Source organism: Balaenoptera musculus, chromosome 18 (assembly GCF_009873245.2).
Source record: "Balaenoptera musculus isolate JJ_BM4_2016_0621 chromosome 18, mBalMus1.pri.v3, whole genome shotgun sequence".
NCBI lineage: Eukaryota > Metazoa > Chordata > Mammalia > Artiodactyla > Balaenopteridae > Balaenoptera > Balaenoptera musculus.
In genome coordinates, this window is record NC_045802.1 from 34,010,820 (window position 1) to 34,030,787 (window position 19,968).

Here is a 19,968-nt window from a genome sequence, read left to right on the forward strand (position 1 = left end):
ATGATCCTTTTAATGTGCTGTTGGATTCTGTTTGCTAGTATTTTGTTGAGGATTTTTGGGTCTATGTTCATCAGTGATATTGGCCTGTAGTTTTCTTTCTTTGTGACATCGTTGTCTGGTTTTGGTATCAGGGTGATGGTGGCCTCGTAGAATGAGTTGGGGAGTGTTCCTCCCTCTGCAATATTTTGGAAGAGTTTGAGAAGGATAGGTGTTAGCTCTTCTCTAAATGTTTGATAGAATTCGCCTGTGAAGCCATCAGGTCCTGGGCTTTCGTTTGTTGGAAGATTTTTAATCACAGTTACAATTTCAGTGCTTGTGATTGGTCTGTTCATGTTTCCTATTTCTTCCTGGTTCAGTCTTGGCAGGTTGTGCATTTCTAAGAATTTGTCCATTTCTTCCAGGTTGTCCATTTTATTGGCATAGAGTTGCTTGTAGTAACCTCTCATGATCCTTTGTATTTCTGCAGTGTCAGTGGTTACTTCTCCTTTTTCATTTCTAATTCTATTGATTTGAGTCTTCTCCCTTTTTGTCTTCATGAGTCTGGCTAATGGTTTATCAATTTTGTTTATCTTCTCAAAGAACCAAATTTTAGTTTCGTTGATCTTTGCTATTGTTTCTTTCATTTCTTTTTCATTTATTTCTGATCTGATCATTATGATTTCTTTCCTTCTGCTAATTTTGGTTTTTTTTTTCTTCTTTCTCTAATTGCTTTAGGTGCAAGGGTAGGTCGTTTATTCGAGATGTTTCCTGTTTCTTGAGGTAGGCTTGTATTGCTATAAACTTCCCTCTTAGAACTGCTTTTGCTGCATCCCATAGGTTTTGGGTCATCGTGTCTCCATTGTCATTTGTTTCTAGGTATTTTTTGATTTGCCCTTTGATTTCTTCAGTGATCACTTCATTATTAAGTAGTGTATTGTGTAGCCTCCATGTGTTTGTATTTTTTACAGATATTTTCCTGGAATTGATTTCTAGTCTCATAGTGTTGTGGTCGGAAAAGATGCTTGATACGATTTCAATTTTCTTAAATTTACCAAGGCTTGATTTGTGACCCAAGATATGATCTATCCTGGAGAATGTTCCATGAGCACTTGAGAAAAATGTGTATTCTGTTGTTTTTGGGTGGAATGTCCTATAAATATCAATTAAGTCCATCTTGTTTAATGTATCATTTAAAGCTTGTGTTTCCTTATTTATTTTCATTTTGGATGATCTGTCCATTGGTGAACATGGGGTGTTAAAGTCCCCTACTATGATTGTGTCACTGTCGATTTCCCCTTTTATGGCTGTTAATATTTGCCTTATGTATTGAGGTGCTCCTATGTTGGGTGCATAAATATTTACAATTGTTATATGTTCTTCTTGAATCAATCCCTTGATCATTATATAGTGTCCTTCTTTGTCTCTTGTAATAGTCTTTATTTTAAAGTCTATTTTGTCTGATGTGAGAATTGCTACTCCAGTTTTCTTTTGATTTCCATTTGCATGGAATATCTTTTTCCATCCCCTCACTTTCAGTCTGTATGTGTCCCTAGGTCTGAAGTGGGTCTCTTGTAGACAGCATGTATACAGGTCTTGTTTTTGTATCCATTCAGCCAGTCTGTGTCTTTTGGTGGGATCATTTAATCCATTTACATTCAAGGTAATTATTGATATGTATGTTCCTATTACCATTTTCTTAAAGGTTTTGGGTTTGTTATTGTAGGTGTTTTCCTTCTCTTGTGTTTCTTGCCTAGAGAGGTTCCTTTAGCATTTGTTGTAAAGCTGGTTTGGTGGTGCTGAACTCTCTCAGCTTTTGCTTGTCTGTAAAGGTTTTAATTTCTTCATCAAATCTGAATGAGATCCTTGCTGGGTAGAGTAACCTTGGTTGTAGGTTTTACTCCTTCATCACTTTAAGTATATCTTGCCACTCCCTTCTGGCTTGCAGAGTTTCTGCTGAAAGATCAGCTGTTAACCTTATGGGGATTCCCTTGTGTGTTATTTGTAGTTTTTCCCTTGCTGCTTTTAATATGTTTTCTTTATATTAATTTTATAGTTTGATTAATATGTGTCTTGCCATGTTTGTCCGTGGATTTATCCTGTATGGGACTCTCTGTGCTTCCTGCACTTGATTAACTATTTCCTTCCCCATATTAGGGAAGTTTTTAACTACAATCTCTTCAAATATTTTCTCAGTCCCTTTCTTTTTCTCTTCTTCTCCTGGGACCCCTATAATTTCAATGTTGATGCATTTAATATTGTCCCAGAGGTCTCTGAGACTGTCCTCAGTTCTTTTCATTCTTTTTTCTTTATTCTGCTCTGCAGTAGTTATTTCCACCATTTTATCTTCCAGATCACTTACCCGTTCTTCTGCCTCAGTTATTCTGCTATTGATCCCTTCTAGAGTATTTTTAATTTCATTTATTGTGTTTTTCTTCATTGCTTGGTTCCTCTTTAGTTCTTCAAGGTCCTTGTTAAATGTTTCTTGCATTTTGTCTATTCTATTTCCAAGATTTTGGATCATCTTTACTCTCATTATTCTGAATTCTTTTTCAGGTAGACTTCCTATTTCCTCTTCATTTGTTAGGTCTGGTGTGTTTTTACCTTGCTCCTTCATCTGCTGTGTTTTTCTGTCTTCTCATTTTACTTATATTACTGTGTTTGGGGTCTCTTTTTGCAGGCTGCATGTTCGTAGTTCCTGTTGTTTTTGGTGTCTGTCCCCAATGGCTAAGTTTGGTTTAGTGGGTTGTGTAGGTTTCCTGGTGGAGGGGACTAGTGCCTGTGTTCTAGTGGATGAGGCTACATCTTATCTTTCTGTTGGGCAGGTCCACATATGGTGGTGTGTTTTGGGGTGTCTCTGGCTTTACTATGATTTTAGGCAGCCTCTCTGCTAAAGGATGGGGCTGTGTTCCCGTCTTGCTAGTTGGTTTGCATAGGGTGTCCAGCACTGTAGCTTGCTGGTCATTGAGTGAAGCTGGGTCTTGATATTGAGATGGAGATCTCTGGGAGATTTTCGTCATTTGGTGTTACGTGGAGTTGGGAGACGTCTTGTGGACCAGTGTCCTGAAGTTGTCTCTCCCACCTCAGAGGCACAGCCCTGATGCCTGGCTGGAGCACCAAAAGCCTTTCATCTACACAGCTCAGAATAAAAGGGAGAAAAATCAGAAAGAAAAAAAAAAAAAGAAATAGGATAAAATAAAATAAAGTAAGATAAAATAAAATAAAGTTATTAAAATAAAAAAATAAAAAATACTTATTAAGACAAAAAGAAAAAAAATATTTAATGAAAAAAAAAGAACAAACAAGAAATGGACGGACAGAACCCTAGGAGAAATCGTGAAAGCAAAGCTATACAGAGAAAATCTCACAGAGAAGCATACACATACACACTCACAAAAAGAGGAAAAGGGGAAAAAATAATATAGTTTGCTCCCAAAGTCCACCTCCTCAATTTGGGATGATTCGTTGTCTATTCAGGTATTCCACAGATGCAGGTACATCAAGTTGTTTGTGCAGCTTTAATCTGATGCTTCTGAATATGCTGGGAGAAATTTCCCTTTCTCTTCTTTGTTTGCACAGCTCCCGGGGTTCAGCTTTGGATTTGGACCCGCCTCTGCGTGTAGGTCACCTGAGGGCGTCTGTTCTTTGCTCAGACAGGACAGGGTTACAGGAGCAGCTGCTTCGGGGGCTCTGGCTCACGCAGGCCGGGGAGAGGTAGGGATAGGATGTGGGGCAAGCCTGCGGAGGCAGTGGCCGGCGTGACGTTGCAGCAGCCTGAGGTGCGCCGTGTGTTCTCCTGGGGAAGTTGTCCCTGGATCACGGGACCCTGGCAGTGGCAGGCTAAACAGGCTCCTGGGAGGTGCGGTGTGGATAGTGACCTGTGCTTGCACACAGGCTTCCTGGTGACTGCAGCAGCAGCCTTACCGTCTCATGCCCGTCTCTGTGGTCCGCTCTGATAGCCGCGGCTCGTGCCCATCTCTGGAGCTCCTTTATGCGGCGCTCTTAATCTCCTCTCCTCCCGCACCAGGAAACAAAGAGGCAGGAAAAAGTCTCTTGCCTGTTTGGCACCTCCAGACCTTTTCCCGGACTCCCTCTCGGCTAGATGTGGTGCGCTAACCCCTTCAGGCTGTGTTCACGCAGCCAACCCCAGTCCTCTCCCTACGATCCGACCTCCGAAGCCTGAGCCTCAACTCCCAGCCCCCACCCGCCCCGGTGGGTGAGCAGACAAGCCTCTCGGGCTGGTGAGTGCTGCTCGGCACTGATCCTCCGCGCGGGAATCTCTCTGCTTTGCCCTCCGCACCCCTGTTGCTGCACTCTCCTCCGCGGCTCTGAAACTTCCCCCCCTGCCATTCGCAGTCTCCGCCTGTGAAGGGGCTTCCTAGTGTGTGGAAACCTTTCCTCCTTCACAGCTCCCTCCCACTGGTGTAGGTTCCATCCCTATTCTTTTTTCTCTGTTATTTCTTTTTTCTTTTACCCTACCCAGGTACGTGGGGAGTTTCTTGCCTTTTGGGAGGTCTGATGTATTCTGCCAGTGTTCAGTGGTGTTCTGTAGGAGCAGTTCCACGTGTAGATGTATTTCTGATGTATCTGTCGGGAGGACGGTGATCTCCGCATCTTACTCTTCCGCCATCTTCTCCTCTCTCCTATGAATTACTTTTAAAAGGAGAGAAGTTACAGCTTTTCCACCCTAGAGGAGATTTCAAGGTTGCAAGATGAAAGGAGACAATGGTAGGAAATGGAGGCTATTATCAGAAACTAGGTTATGACAGACTCATGGGAACATGGCTTTCAGTGGAGCAAGGCACAACTCAAAGCACACATGTTTCCCATTAGGAATTAAAAATTATTTTCCACACAAATCAAAATTTCTGGCTAAGGTCCTTCTGTGCAAAACAAAAGACATAAAATGAGTTGACCAAAGATTTTATAAATTCTTGGTGTGGGGGGTCTGGGCAAGATGGTGGAAGAGTAAGATGCGGAGATCACCTTCCTTCCCACACATACATTAGAATTACATCTACACGTGGAACTGCTCCTACAGAACACCCACTGAACGCTGGCAGAAAATGTCAGACCTCCCAAAATGCAAGAAACTCCCCCACATACCTGGGTAGGGCAAAAGAAAAAAGAAATAGAGACAAAAGAATAGGGATGGGACCTGCACCAGTGGGAGGGAGCTGTGAAGGAGGAAATGTTTCCACATACTAGGAAGCCCCTTTGCGGGCAGAGACTGCAGGTGGCAGAGGGGGGAAGCTTCGGAGCCGCGGAGGAGAGCGCAGCCACAGGGGTGTGGAGGGCAAAGTGGAGAGATTCCCGCACGGAGGATCAGTGCCGAGCAGCACTCACCAGCACGAGAGGCTTGTCTGCTCACCTGCTGGGGCGGGCGGGGCTGGGAGCTGAGGCTCAGCTTCGGTCAGATCGCAGGGAGAGGACTGGGGTTGGCGGCGTGAACAGAGCCTGAAGGGGTTAGCGCACCACAGCTAGCCGGCAGGGAGTCTGGGAAAAAGTCTGCAGCTGCCAAAGAGGCAAGAGACTTTTTCTCGCCTCTTTGTTTCACGGTGTGCAGGGAGAGGGGATTCAGAGCGCCACCTAAACGAGCTCCAGAGACGGGCGCGAGCCACGGCTATCAGTGCAGAACCCAGAGATGGGCATGAGACGCTAAGGCTGCTGCTGCCGCCACCAAGAAGCCTGTGTGTGAGCACAGGCCACTATCCACACCGCCCCTCCTGGGAACCTGTGCATCCCGCCACTGCCAGGGTCCCATGATCCAGGGACAACTTCCCCGGGAGAATGCACGGCATGCCACAGGCTGCTGCAACGTCATGCTGGCCTGTGCCACCGCAGGCTTGTCCCGCATCTGTACCCTTCCCTCCCCCCGGCCTGAGTGAGCCAGAGCCCCCGAAGCAGCTGCTCCTTTAACCTCGTCCTGTGTGAGTGAAGAACAGACACCCTCAGGCGACCTACAGGCAGAGGCGGGTCCAAATCCAAAGCTGAACCCCGGGAGCTGTACGAAAAAGAAGAGAAAGGGAAATTTCTCCCAGCATATTCAGAAGCAGCGGATTAAAGCTGCACAAACAACTTGATGTACCTGCATCTGTTGAATACCTGAATAGACAATGAATCATCTCAAATTCAGGAGGTGGACTTTGGGAGCAGGATATATTAATTTTTCCCCTTTTCTTTTTTTTGTGAGTGTGTATATGTATGCTTATGGGTGAGATTTTGTCTGTATAGCTTTGCTTTCACCATTTGTCCTAGGGTTCGGTCCGTCCAATTTTTTTGTTTTGTTTTGTTTTTTACTTATAAAGTTTTTTTTCTTAATAAATATTTTCTTAATAATTTTTTCCTTATTTTTTATTTAAAAAAATTTTTCTCCTAGTAATATTTTTCTTATTTTTTATTTTAAAACATTAAAATTTTTTTTCTTATTTATTTTTTTTCTTAATAATTTTTTCTTTTTTATTATAAAAAATTAGTAAGTTTACTTTTAAAAATTAAAAAAAAGTTTTTTCTTAAAAAAATTTTTCTTAATAATTTTTTTCTTATTTTTTATTATAATAGCTTTATTTTATTTTATTTTATTTTACTTTATCCTCTTTCTTTCTCACTTTCTATTTTTTCTCCCTTTTATTCTGACCCGTGGGGATGAAAGGCTCTTGGTGCTCCAGCTAGGCATCAGCGCTGTGCCTCTGAGGTGGGAGAGCCAACTTCAGGACACTGGTCCACAAGAGACCTCCCAGCTTCATATAATACCAAATGGCAAAAATCACTCTGAGATCTCCATCTCGACATCAAGACCCACTTCACTCAACGAACAGCAAACTACAGTGCTGGACACCCTGTGCAAAACAACTAGCAAGACAGGAACACAGCCCCATCCATTAGCAGAGAGGCTGCCTAAAATCATAATAAGTCCACAGACACCCCAAAACACACCACCAGACGTGGAGGTGCCCACCAGAAAGACAAGATCCAGCCTCATCCACCAGAACAGAGGAACTACTCCCCTCCACCCAGAAGCCTACAAAACCCACTGAACCAACCTTAGCCACTGGGGACAGATACCAAAAACAACGGGAACTACAAACCTGCAGCCTGTGAAAAGGAGACCCGAAACACAGTAAGATAAGCAAAATTAGAAGACAGAAAAACACAGCAGATGAAGGAGCAAGGTAAAAACACACCAGACCTAACAAATGAAGAGGAAACAAGCAGTGTACCTGAAAAATAATTCAGAATAATGATAGTAAAGATGAACCAAAATCTTGGAAAGAGAATAGACAGAATTCAAGAAACATTTAACAAGGACCTAGAAGAACTAAAGGGGAACCAAGCAACAATGAAAAACACAATAAATGAAATTAAAAATACTCTAGAGAGGATTGATAGCAGAATAACTGAGGCAGAAGAACGGGTAAGTGACCTGGAAGATAAAATAGTGGAAAAAACTACTGCAGAGCGGAATAAAGAAAAAAGAATGAAAAGAACTGAGGACAGTTTCAGAGACCTCTGGGACAACATTAAATGCACCAACATTCGAATTGTAGGGGTCTCAGAAGAAGAAGAGAAAAAGAAAGGGACTGAGAAAATATTTGACGAGATTATAGTTGAAAACTTCCCTAATATGGGAAAGGAAATAGTTAATCAAGTCCTGGAAGCACAGAGAGTCCCACACAGGATAAATCCAAGGAGAAACATGCCAAGACATATTAATCAAAGTATCAAAAAATAAATAAACAGAAAACATATTAAAAGCAGCAATGGAAAAACAACAAATAACACACAAGGGAATCCCCATAAGGTTAACAGCTGATCTTTCAGCAGAAACTCTGCAAGCCAGAAGTGGGTGGCAAGATATACTTAAAGTGATGAAGGAGAAAAACCTACAACCAAGATTGCTCTACCCAGCAAGGATCTCATTCAGATTTGATGAAGAAATTAAAACCTTTACAGACAAGCAAAAGCTGAGAGAGTTCAGCACCACCAAACCAGCTTTACAACAAATGCTAAAGGAACTTCTCTAAGCAAGAAACACAAGAGAAGGAAAACACCTACAATAACAAACCCAAAACCTTTAAGAAAATGGTAATAGGAACATACATATCTATAATTACCTTAAATGTAAATGGATTAAATGATCCCACGAAGAGACACAGACTGGCTGAATGGATACAAAAATAAGACCCATATATATGCTGTCTACAAGAGACACACTTCAGACCTAGGGACACATACAGACTGAAAGTGAGGGGATGGAAAAAGTTATTCCATGCAAATGGAAATCAAAAGAAAGCTGGAGTAGCAATTCTCACATCAGACAAAATAGACTTTAAAATAAAGACTATTACAAGAGACAAAGAAGGACACTATATAATGATCAAGGGATTGATTCAAGAAGAAGATATAACAATTATAAATATTTATGCACCCAACATAGGAGAACCTCAATACATAAGGCAAATACTAACAGCCATAAAAGGGGAAATCAACAGTAATACAGTCATAGTAGGGGACTTTAACACCCCACGTTCACCAATGGACAGATCATCCAAAATGAAAATAAATAAGGAAACACAAGCTTTAAATGACACATTAAACAAGATGGACTTAATTGATATTTATAGGACATTCCAACCAAAAACAACAGAATACACATTTTTCTCAAGTGCTCATGGAACATTCTCCAGGATAAATCATATCTTGGGTCACAAATCAAGCCTTGGCAAATTTAAGAAAATTGATATTGTATCAAGTATCTTTTCCGACCACAACACTATGAGACTAGAAATCAATTCCAGGAAAAGATCTGTAAAAAATACAAACACATGGAGGCTACACAATACACTACTTAATAATGAAGTGATCACTGAAGCAACCAAAGGGCAAATCAAAAAATACCTAGAAACAAATGACAATGGAGACACGACGACCCAAAACCTATGGGATGCAGCAAAAGCAGTTCTAAGATGGACGTTTATAGCAATACAAGCCTACCTCAAGAAACAGGAAACATCTCGAATAAACAAACTAACCTTGCACCTACAGCAATTAGAGAAAGAAGAACAAAAAAACCCCAAAGCTAGCAGAAGGAAAGAAATCATAAAGATCAGATCAGAAATAAATGAAAAAGAAATGAAGGAGACAATAGCAGAGATCAATAAAACTAAAAGCTGGTTTTTGAGAAGATAAACAAAATTGATAAACCATTAGCCAGACTCATGAAGACAAAAAGGGAGAAGACTCAAATCAATAGAATTAGAAATGAAAAAGGAGAAGTAACCACTGACACTGCAGAAATACAAAGGATCATGAGAGGTTACTACAAGCAACTCTATGCCAATAAAATGGACAACCTGGAAGAAATGGACAAATTCTTAGAAACGCACAACCTGCCGAGACTGAACCAGGAAGAAATAGAAAATATGAACAGACCAATCACAAGCACTGAAATTGAAACTGTGATTTAAAATCTTCCAACAAACCAAAGCCCAGGACCAGATGGCTTCACAGGCGAATTCTATCAAACATTTAGAGAAGAGCTAACACCTATCCTTCTCAAACTCTTCCAAAATATTGCAGAGGGAGGAACACTCCCCAACTCATTCTACGAGGCCACCATCACCCTGATACCAAAACCAGACAAAGATGTCACAAAGAAAGAAAACTACAGGCCAATATCTCTGATGAACATAGACGCAAAAATCCTCAACAAAATACTAGCAAACAGAATGTAACAGCACATGAAAAGGATCATACACCATTATCAAGTGGGGTTTATTCCAGGAATGCAAGGGTTCTTCAATATACGCACATCAATCAACGTGATACATTATATTAACAAATTGAAGGAGAAAAACCATATGATCATCTCAATAGATGCAGAGAAAGCTTTTGACAAAATTCAACACCCATTTATGATAAAAGCCCTGTAGAAAGTAGGCATAGAGGGAAGTTTTCTCAACATAATAAAGGCCATATATGACAAACCCACAGCCAACATTGTCCTCAATGGTGAAAAACTGAAACCATTTCCACTAAGATCAGGAACAAGACAAGGTTGCCCACTCTCACTACTATTATTCAACATAGTTTTGGAAGTTTTAGCCACAACATTCAGAGAAGAAAAAGAAATAAAAGGAATCCAAATCGGAAAAGAAGAAGTTAAGCTGTCACTGTTTGCAGATGACATGATACTATACATAGAGAATCCTAAAGATGCTACCAGAAAACTGCTAGAGCTAATCAATGAATTTGGTAAAGTAGCAGGATACAAAATTAATGCACAGAAATCTCTTGCATTCCTATACACTAATGATGAAAAATCTGAAAGTGAAATTAAGAAAACAGTCCCGTTTACCATTGCAACAAAAAGAATCTAGGAATAAACCTACCTAAGGAGACAAAAGACCTGTATGCAGAAAATTATAAGAATTATAAGACACTGATGAAATAAATTAAAGATGAGACAAATAGATGGAGAGATATACCATGTTCTTGGATTGGAAGAATCAACATTGTGAAAATGACTCTACTACCCAAAGCAATCTACAGATTCAATGCAATCCCTATCAAACTACCACTGGCATTTTTCACAGAACTAGAACAAAAAATTTCACAATTTGTATGGAAACACAAAAGAACCCCGCATATCCAAAGCAATCTTGAGAATGAAAAATGGAGCTGAAGGAATCAGGTTCCCTGACTTCAGACTATATTACAAAGCTACGGTAATCAAGACAGTATGGTACTGGCACAAAAACAGAAACATAGATCAATGGAACAGGATAGAAAGCCCAGAGATAAACCCACACACATATGGTCATCTTATCTTTGATAAAGGAGGCAAGCATATACAGTGGAGAAAAGACAGCCTCTTCAATAAGTGGAGCAGGGACAACTGGACAGGTACATGTAAAAGAATGAAATTAGAACACTCCCTAACACCATACACAAAAATAAACTCAAAATGGATTAAAGACCGAAATGTAAGGCCAGACACTATCAAACTCTTAGAGGAAAACCTAGGCAGAACACTCTATGACATAAATCACAGGAAGATCCTTTTTGACCCAGCTCCTAGAGAAATGGAAATAAAAGCAAAAATAAACAAATGGGACCTAATGAAACTTAAAAGCTTTTGCACAGCAAAGGAAACCATAAACAAGACCAAAAGACAACCCTCAGAATGGCAGAAAATATTTGCAAATGAAGCAACTGACAAAGGATTAATCTCCAAGATTTACATGTGGCTCATGCAGCTTAATAACAAAAAAACAAACAACCCAATCCAAAAATGGGCAGAAGACCTAAATAGACATTTCTCCAAAGAAGATATACAGATTGCCACCAAACACATGAAAGAATGCTCAACATCAGTAAACATTAGAGAAATGCAAATCAAAACTACAATGAGATATCATCTCACACCGGTCAGAATGGCCATCATCAAAAAATCTAGAAACAATAAATGCTGGAGAGGGTATGGAGAAAAGGGAACACTCTTGCATTGTTGGTGGGAATGTAAATTGATACAGCCACTATGGAGAACAGTATGGAAGTTCCTTAAAAAATGAAAAATAGAATTATCATATGACCCAGCAATCCCCCTACTGGGCATATACCCTGAGAGAACCATAATTCAAAAAGAGTCATGTACCAAAATGTTCATTGCAGCTCTATTTACAATAGCCAGGACATGGAAGCAACCTAAGTGTCCACCATCGGATGAATGGATAAAGAAGATGTGGCACATATATACAATGGAATATTACCCAGCCATAAAAAGAAACAAAATGGAGTTATTTGTAGTGAGGGGGATGGAGTTAGAGTCTGTCATACAGAGTGAAGTAAGTCAGAAAGAGAAAAACAAATACAATATGCTAATACATATATATGGAATCTAAGGGAAAAAAAAAAGGTCATGAAGAACCTAGTGGCAAGACGGGAATAAGACACAGACCTACTAGAGAATGGACTTGAGGGTATGGGGAGGGGGAGGGGTAAGATGGACAGGTTGAGAGAGTGGCATATACATATATACACTACCAGCTGTAAAACAGATAGCTAGTGGGAAGCAGCCGCATAGCATAGGGTGATCAGCTCGGTGCTTTGTGACCACCTAGAGGGGTGGGATAGGGAGGATGGGAGGGAGGGATACGCAAGAGGGAAGAGTTATGGGAACGTATGTATAAGTATAACTGATTCACTTTGTTATAAAACAGAAACTAACACACCATTCTAAAGCAATTATACTCCAATAATGATGTTAAAAAAAAAATCCTTGGTAGGTTAAATTTCCATTAGTAGTAGCCTATGGGATAGGTGAATTAATATATTTATAAACATATTAATATGTTAATAATTATAAGCTCTTTAGCAAGTGAAAAAAAAAAAAACCCAGAAAGTTAAATGTCGATGTTGTTTATTTAGTGCTGAAATGCCAAAGATTTTTGTTTTTTGTTATCTGGAAGGTAATTGAGAATATCAGAAAGTTAAAATAATGTCCCTTAGATATTCACAACAATGTTTTTTTCTCTGAGGAAAATGAAGCTCTACAAATAGGGAAAATTTACTTCCGCTTCCAGAGTTGTTGTCCTTTACTGGGTAAGCAGTATTTTCTAATCAAAACAACACTGAAGGGTCAGATTTCCTGGTCCGAAATTTGAAAGCCTCAAATGAAGGCCCATTCTTTCATAGACTCGTGTTAGCAGTTTTGAAAGGAAATGGTAGTCTTCCTAATTTATTTTTTAATGAACTCATAAAATGCATTTCTATTTGATTCTAATAATGATACCTTTTTGCTGGGATCTCAGCAGAGGCTGTTTTTGAGGGAAAATACCTGTATGAATAAGTCATCCTGTGATTTTCTGAAGTGAGTATTCAGGAGACACTTATAGAAAAGGAAGAAAAAGAAAGAAAAGGTACTCCTACATTCATATGGAGCATGAGTGTTTTTTCCCCTATTATAATAGCTGCAGAAACAAGCTGGTTATAGGTCAAGAAGAATAATGGAGAAAAATGTTACAAAATTGAAGTCAAAAGTTCAGCCCTTTTTTTGTGCTCCTTAGTGGCGCTAGCATTCTATATATTTTATGATAACAATAGTCATGACAATAATTACACACAGAACTGTGACCTAAGATTCCCCATGTCTGCTCTGTTTTTCCAGCTTGTTCTATTTGTGAAGTGGGTTTGGACAAAATATTGACAGTATCTAAACCTAGCCCCTGCTGTGTTTGGAGAAAGTGGTTTTATATTAGTTCTGTGATTATAGGTGTAGTTGAAAAAGCACATCTTCTGAAAATGGAAAGCACATCTTCTGAAACTTTTCTTCTGAAAATTCAGAAGTCTGACATTATATTTGTTTGCCAAGAAGGGCTAACTGATGCCATTTTTTGGGGGAAAGAAAAGGAAGCACATAGGCAGGATATTCGAATCAACAGCTCAAATTCATGGTACTTAAATGTTCCTTTCCAAGTTTAAGGGCTCTTATTGCAGGGAAATAAACAAGGAACTTGTCAATAATATGGTATTAAATACTAAAACGTAACACTAAAGTGAAACTAATGAACATTTTAGACAAAGCACTATTTTGAGAACTGTTACATTTTTCTTAGTGTGAATGTAATTTTTTAAATGTTCGTATAAAAGCTGGTGAATTTTATACATCTCTCAATGGTATATTTGAGATAGAAAAACAGAAGTCTGTTCTAGTATTATGTAGAAATTGGTGAATGGAATCTTAGTAAATGGAATTAGTAGTCCTTTATGATAAATTTTGGGAATAAAATTTCAGATATTCTTTCAGTTTCAGATGTTGTAAGAAAAGAAGCAAAAGAAATAAGTATGGTGTAAAAATAACTATGAGTCACTTCTTATACTATTCTACCTGACAGTAGCTATAGTACTATTCTCAGAAGAATTTTTCATGTACTGGAGTTAGTTATAATATACCCCATTTATGTATACTGAGTTTCTTTTGTGTTTAAGAGAAAATAAGAATGTGATATCATTTCTCTCAACATAGTAAGTTCTGTAATATAAACTTTTATATTAATAGACAATAATCTATAATAAACAGCCTTTTACTATTTTAGGGATTTGATTATGGAAATTTCTTTTGATTACACACCTTTGTAAAGAATATTATTAAATCATAGCAAAGGATCTTGGTTGATTTTCAAAGTAAGATTGGGGTGGGCATATGAGTTGTATCTCTTTTATTGTATTTACATTTCTCCAGTATTGATGTACTTTTTCTATGGATTATTCTCTCAGGAGCTGCATAAATAGCAGGACAGTGAAGAAAAATATGTGAGTGATAAGAAGGGAAACATTTTTACATACATAATTCTTATATCAAAAATGTCTGTTGGCAAAAAGGGAAAAGCTTTACTGTAAGAGGAACTTTTTATTAAAAGAAAGTAAACATCAGCCACAAGCAAATTATCATAGTATCTTAAAATCCCATAGCAACTCTGTTTCTTAATTTCTACCAATGAATTTTCTCCAGTCATCTGGTCTGTGTCAGACAAACTTTTCATATTGAAGAGCTTATGATTTGCCTTCTAGTGTGTTCTGTTCACCTACCTTTTCTGCTGGTCATTTGTCCCTTTGCCCTTTCCCTGCCCTATTATTGAGCATCAACTCTGATTGGCAGCAAATACACAGAGATGGAATGATCACTTTCTGTTTGAATGATCTTTCCAAAATGTGTATTGGATCATGTCACTCTTTAGTTTATATCATTTAGAGGTTTCCTTGCTGTCCTAAGTTTGAATTCCCAAAGCTCTGTTCTGAGTTTGCCATCCTCCTGCTTGCCAGTCATCAAATGATCCTCATTGCCTATGGAATAGAATTTGAGTAGGAAATTCTGCTTGGAGCCAGGTTAAAGAGAACCCTGTTGCCAAACCAAAGACTTTATTTCCAACACGTCTTCACATGAGCTCCAAAATGAATCCATTGTTTCCCCCAAATTTCGGATCTTTTCTTCTGTCAGAATTTTGCTCATGAAATGAGTAGTCTGTCCCAGTGGATTACCTGGATAAAAAGATCTGTGCATAGTTAAATTCATTAGATATTGTTAAATTACTCTTCAAAGTGATTGTACCAATTTACTGCCAATAGTGTATACGATTTCTTATTACTCCATAACCTTCTTGACACTTGGTAATATTAGATGGGTGTGAGATGTTAACTTAGTTTTCTTCTGTGTTTCCCTGATTTCTTGTGAGGTTGAACATCTTTTCTCTTCCATGATTACCTTTTAATATTATGGTCATTATTATTTTTCTATTGGCTTGCTTGTCCTGGATATTGATCTTGTCTACCTTAAATTGGTTACAGGTATCTTCCTTCAGGCTAAGGCTTGTCTTTTGATGCTTTTTATTTTAATATTGCCATTTGATATGCAGAAATTTCTAATTTTAATGTAGTCTAACTTATTAATCATTTCCTTTATGATTCATTTTCTGGGTCTTTTAAAACACAATACTCTATTGTTTTTTCCTTTAAATGTTCTAAAGTTTTGCTGTTCATATTTAAGCCTTTAAACTACTTGTAATTTATTTTTGTTTAAGAGGTAAGGCAGGAAATCCACTTTTTTCCCATGTGTCTAACCACCTGTATGAACACCATTATTGATTTGTCCATGTTTTCTTGGCTCCTCTGCAAGTTACTAGATATGCATAGGTCTGTTTCCAGACTCTCTACTCCCTTCCATTGGTTTAGCCATCTGTCTCTGCTTAAATATTGTACTGTCTTAAATAATCTAGTTTGTAAGAAGACTTGCTATATGGCAGAGTGACTCCCCTCTTCTTCTCTTCAAATTTTTTCTGCTCCTTAATACAAATTTTAATATCAGCTTGTCAACATCCAAAACAAGGCAGACCCATTGGGATCATGTTTGAAATTGTGTTGAATTTATAGATTTCTCCTTTCAAACTGCAGGAAAAAATTGGTCTGGTTGCACTTTATTTCCTACCTACCCTCCGAGGAATAACTTTGCATCTTGCATTCAAAGAACCTACAGCCACACTCGAGGCAAGCTGCGTGCAGTCATCAGAGGAGATCTGCTCTGTTAGGATGAGCAAGTGGGACTTTCTCACACCTCGTCTCTAACTAACTCAAAGGAAAAAAACCAAACAAGTTTATTCTCTGATGAAGCACGCTGTTAGGGAGATCAAATGAAGACTGGGAAAAAGAACAAATCAGCACAAATCAGTACAATTAAGACAGAGGGATGTCGAGATTTCGTTTATATTCTTTTCAAGCCTGTCTGCTTCCTATCTTTGTCACTATATAATATCATTACTATAGGGAGGAGGTGGGAGGGCTAAGAGTAATGAGATGTAACTTTAAAAAGAGAAGGGGACTTCCCTGGTGGCGCAGTGGTTAAGAATCCACCTGCCAATGCAGGGGACATGGGTTCTATCCCTGGTCTGGGAAGATCCCACAGGCAGTGGAGCAACTAAGCCCATGAGCCACAACTACTGAGCCTGCATGCCACAACTACTGAAGCCCACGCACCTAGAGCCCGTGCTTCACAACAAGAGAAGCCATCACAATGAGAGGCCCCGCGCACCACAACGAAGAACCAAGGCATCCAAAAATAAGTAAATAAAATAAAAATTTTTTAAAAAAGAGAAGAAGGATGAGGTATGAAATTGACTTATAAAAGTTTATATTTAGATGTAATTCTAAAGACTGTATAATCTAATCTACTCATTTTATAAATAAATGGAATAGTGGCCCAGAGTGTTTAAGTAGCTTTTTAAAGGTGGCCTAACTAGTTAAATGGAGGAGCCAGGATTATCAGATTATCTTGTTCATTGTCCAGTGTTCTTAAATTCAAACATTTAAAAAGCTGTATAATTACTATTATTTTAATTAAAAGAATTTCTGCTTATCATCTAAATTCACCATTTCTACTCATTTTACCATTATTTCTAGTGCCTTCATCTTTTGAATCTCTTACAGTGCAACATAGTGCCCTGATAGCTGGCTCACTCATTCTGTCTATCTATCTATCTATCTATCTATCTATCTATCTATCTATCTATCTATCTATCTATCTATCTATCTATCTAATCTATCTATCATCTATCATCCATCTAGTCTGTTGTTGCATGAATAATACAAGAGCAACTATTACTTATTTCATGTGTGTGGGTGTGTAGCCATATTCCTGATTGGTCTGCTACTATTAGGAAAGTATTCACAAACACTTTGTTTATTAAATACAGGTGGTTTAACATATTTTTTCATAAACATTTTAGTAAATGTTCGTTTCTACCTACTTTTCTGTTTCCTGTAAAAACATATGAAAAATGTCTTCTTCTTTTATTACTATTACTAGTTATTCAGACATAATTTTTAGCATGCTGAAAAATTTTGTCTCTCGGCAGTATATTTTATCTAAATATGCTTTAAAAATTATGTTAAGGTAAGATAGAATTATAAATGGAAATCATTTGGTCTAGGAAGTTTGAGTAAGATGGAAATTTGGGATACATGCTGAATAGAAGAAATGAAATAGCAAAGAAAGATGCACTTTTGAGGAGCAAAGTTTGGCACAGAGCAGGCAAGACTGCTTTTAGGGTAGAATCTTGAATAAGGTTTTTTTAAAAATCAGTTTTTTGAATCTGTGTCAGATCCATAACTTCTCCAGTTTCATGTATTAATAAGTTCAGTCCCACTTGTCTAATTTAAAGTTTGTCCTCTTCTGAGGCTCAGAAACCTGCATGGGGAGGAGGGCAGGTATCTTTGTCCTTCTCCATTCACTCTGCTCTTTCTGGGACCTTCAGGGTCAGAGAGAAGGAGGGGCAGGAACTGGAGGAAAAGGACAAAGGCTTATTGGATGGGTTGTGTGTGACCCGTCATAGGTGCCCTCTGTGAGATGATGCACCAAAGATGAATCTTTCTCTTCTGGAGCACTTCTGGGTTCTAGGGGACACCTTAGGGGAACTAATAACACTACATTGTTCCCTGATTCACCTTCCTCATACCCTACTTCTTTCTGTGAACCTTACACAGCCTTTTGCTGTGAGGGACCCTGCACCTGGCAGGTAAATTTCTTCATCAAAATCATTCAAGATGACTCATTCCTGGCCGCCATCTGCCACATTCATTGGGCTTGTGGGGTAAATTTGACCCCTGTGCCACACTAAATTGTGGAAATTCAGGTCACTTACAATACATTTCCCTCTCTCTTCCTCTGCTCTGGTTACCTGGTCATTTTGGACGTTTTTAGGCACCAGCTTTTGTGCCTTTCAAATACTAGGGTTATGTGTCAAACTCTCTAAATGGTTCTCTTGGGAGAACCATTTGGCTTCAGGTAACAGTGGGGGTGGGACAAAGTCCCCAATATCCAGCATTCCATAGCTCTCCATAGAGTATTCTTGACTCAACAGTTTTTGCTCATTCATCTCCTCATGGCCTTTTCTTTATATAACCTGGAGGTGGGTGATGAATTAAAGGTGGCCTAACTAGCTTTGGGCCAGCTTTTAGCAAATCATGCACAGGTGTTTTGGCATATCTTTTGGGGGTACTTTACAATGTTTATCCTTAGCTTAGGGCTTCAGCTAAGCCTTTGAGACAACAGGAAATGTTCCACTAAGTATACTGTTATGTATGCCAAGATACTTTGGGGTTATTTCAGTATCCAGCATTGGAAGAAGTCAAAATTCATTTCTTGGATGAGGGCAGAGTTGCCACTGCATAGATAACATTGTGATGTTTAGGGTTTGTAGCCCTGTACGTGTAGGTGTGTGTGTATGTGTGTGTGTGATGCATGTGTAGTATTGGGAGAAAGGTAGTGTGTTGGTCAGAGTTCTCCAGAGAAACAGAACCCTGTTCTGGAATTGGCTCCATGTAACTGCTTGAGGAAGGCATTGGCTCATGTAATCATGGGAGCTGGCAAGTCCAAAGTCCTTAGGGCAAGTCAGCAGGCTGAAAATTCAGGCAAGAGTTGATGTTGCAGTCTAAAGTCTGACATCTCCAGGGCAGGCCAGCAGGCTGGAAACTCAGGCAGGATTTCTAATTTGCAGTTTGAAAGCAGAATTTCTTCTTTGGGAAACCTCAGTCTTTAATCTTAAGGCCTTTAAATGATTCGATGTGGCTCACCCATGTAAAGTAATCTGCTTTATTTAAAGTCAACTGACTGTGTTAATCACATGTAAAAAAAATACCTTCACAGAAACATCTAGACTAGTGTTTAATCAAAACAACTGGGCACTGTAGCTTAGTCAAGCTGACACAGAGAATTAACCCTCATAGGTAGGTAGCAATATTTGTTTCTATTTCTTCCTTTATTCTGCTTCTCGATAATGACTGAGGCCAAGACTTGTCATAATATCCCAAGCATCCATATTACACTTTTTTTCATGGACAAAGTAACATCATATTACAGCCTGAAACTACACATTAATTAATGTGGCTCTTTATTTAACATCTGTCCTTCCTACTAGTCTATGAGTGACTTAAGAGCAGATAATGGATCTGCTTTGACTTGCTGTTATATCCTCAGTGCCAAAAGTTATTGTTTTTGAAGTTGTTCAGCCCATTTTACTGGGATAGGAAAGCAGACGGGGCAGAGACCTAGGAAAAGACAAAGAATAGGAATTTTGTGTAGAGTCCCCCATGTTTCATTCTCCAACACTGAGTCAGGCAGCTGGCAGTTAAGGAGGGCAAAGATTCATGGAGTGAGAGGACCCTTAACAAACAAGTTGCTCTAGGACATTTTTTTTTTCTTTGCCTGGTCAGTATATGTTAAAAGAAGTAGAGAGAAATTATGATGAGCAGACAAGGGACTGTATCCCTATAATTTATAATCTGAGGATTAAAGTTCACTTGTTTAAACCTGAAGGGGAAGAATGTTTCAAAGGGTTTTTGAAGTTAAGCTGTTTGGAAACTGAGAAGTCAAGGAATCAAGAAAATGGAAAAAGCATTGTGTATATGCCCTAAAGGTGTTGATGGTTGGATCTGAGGCTATTA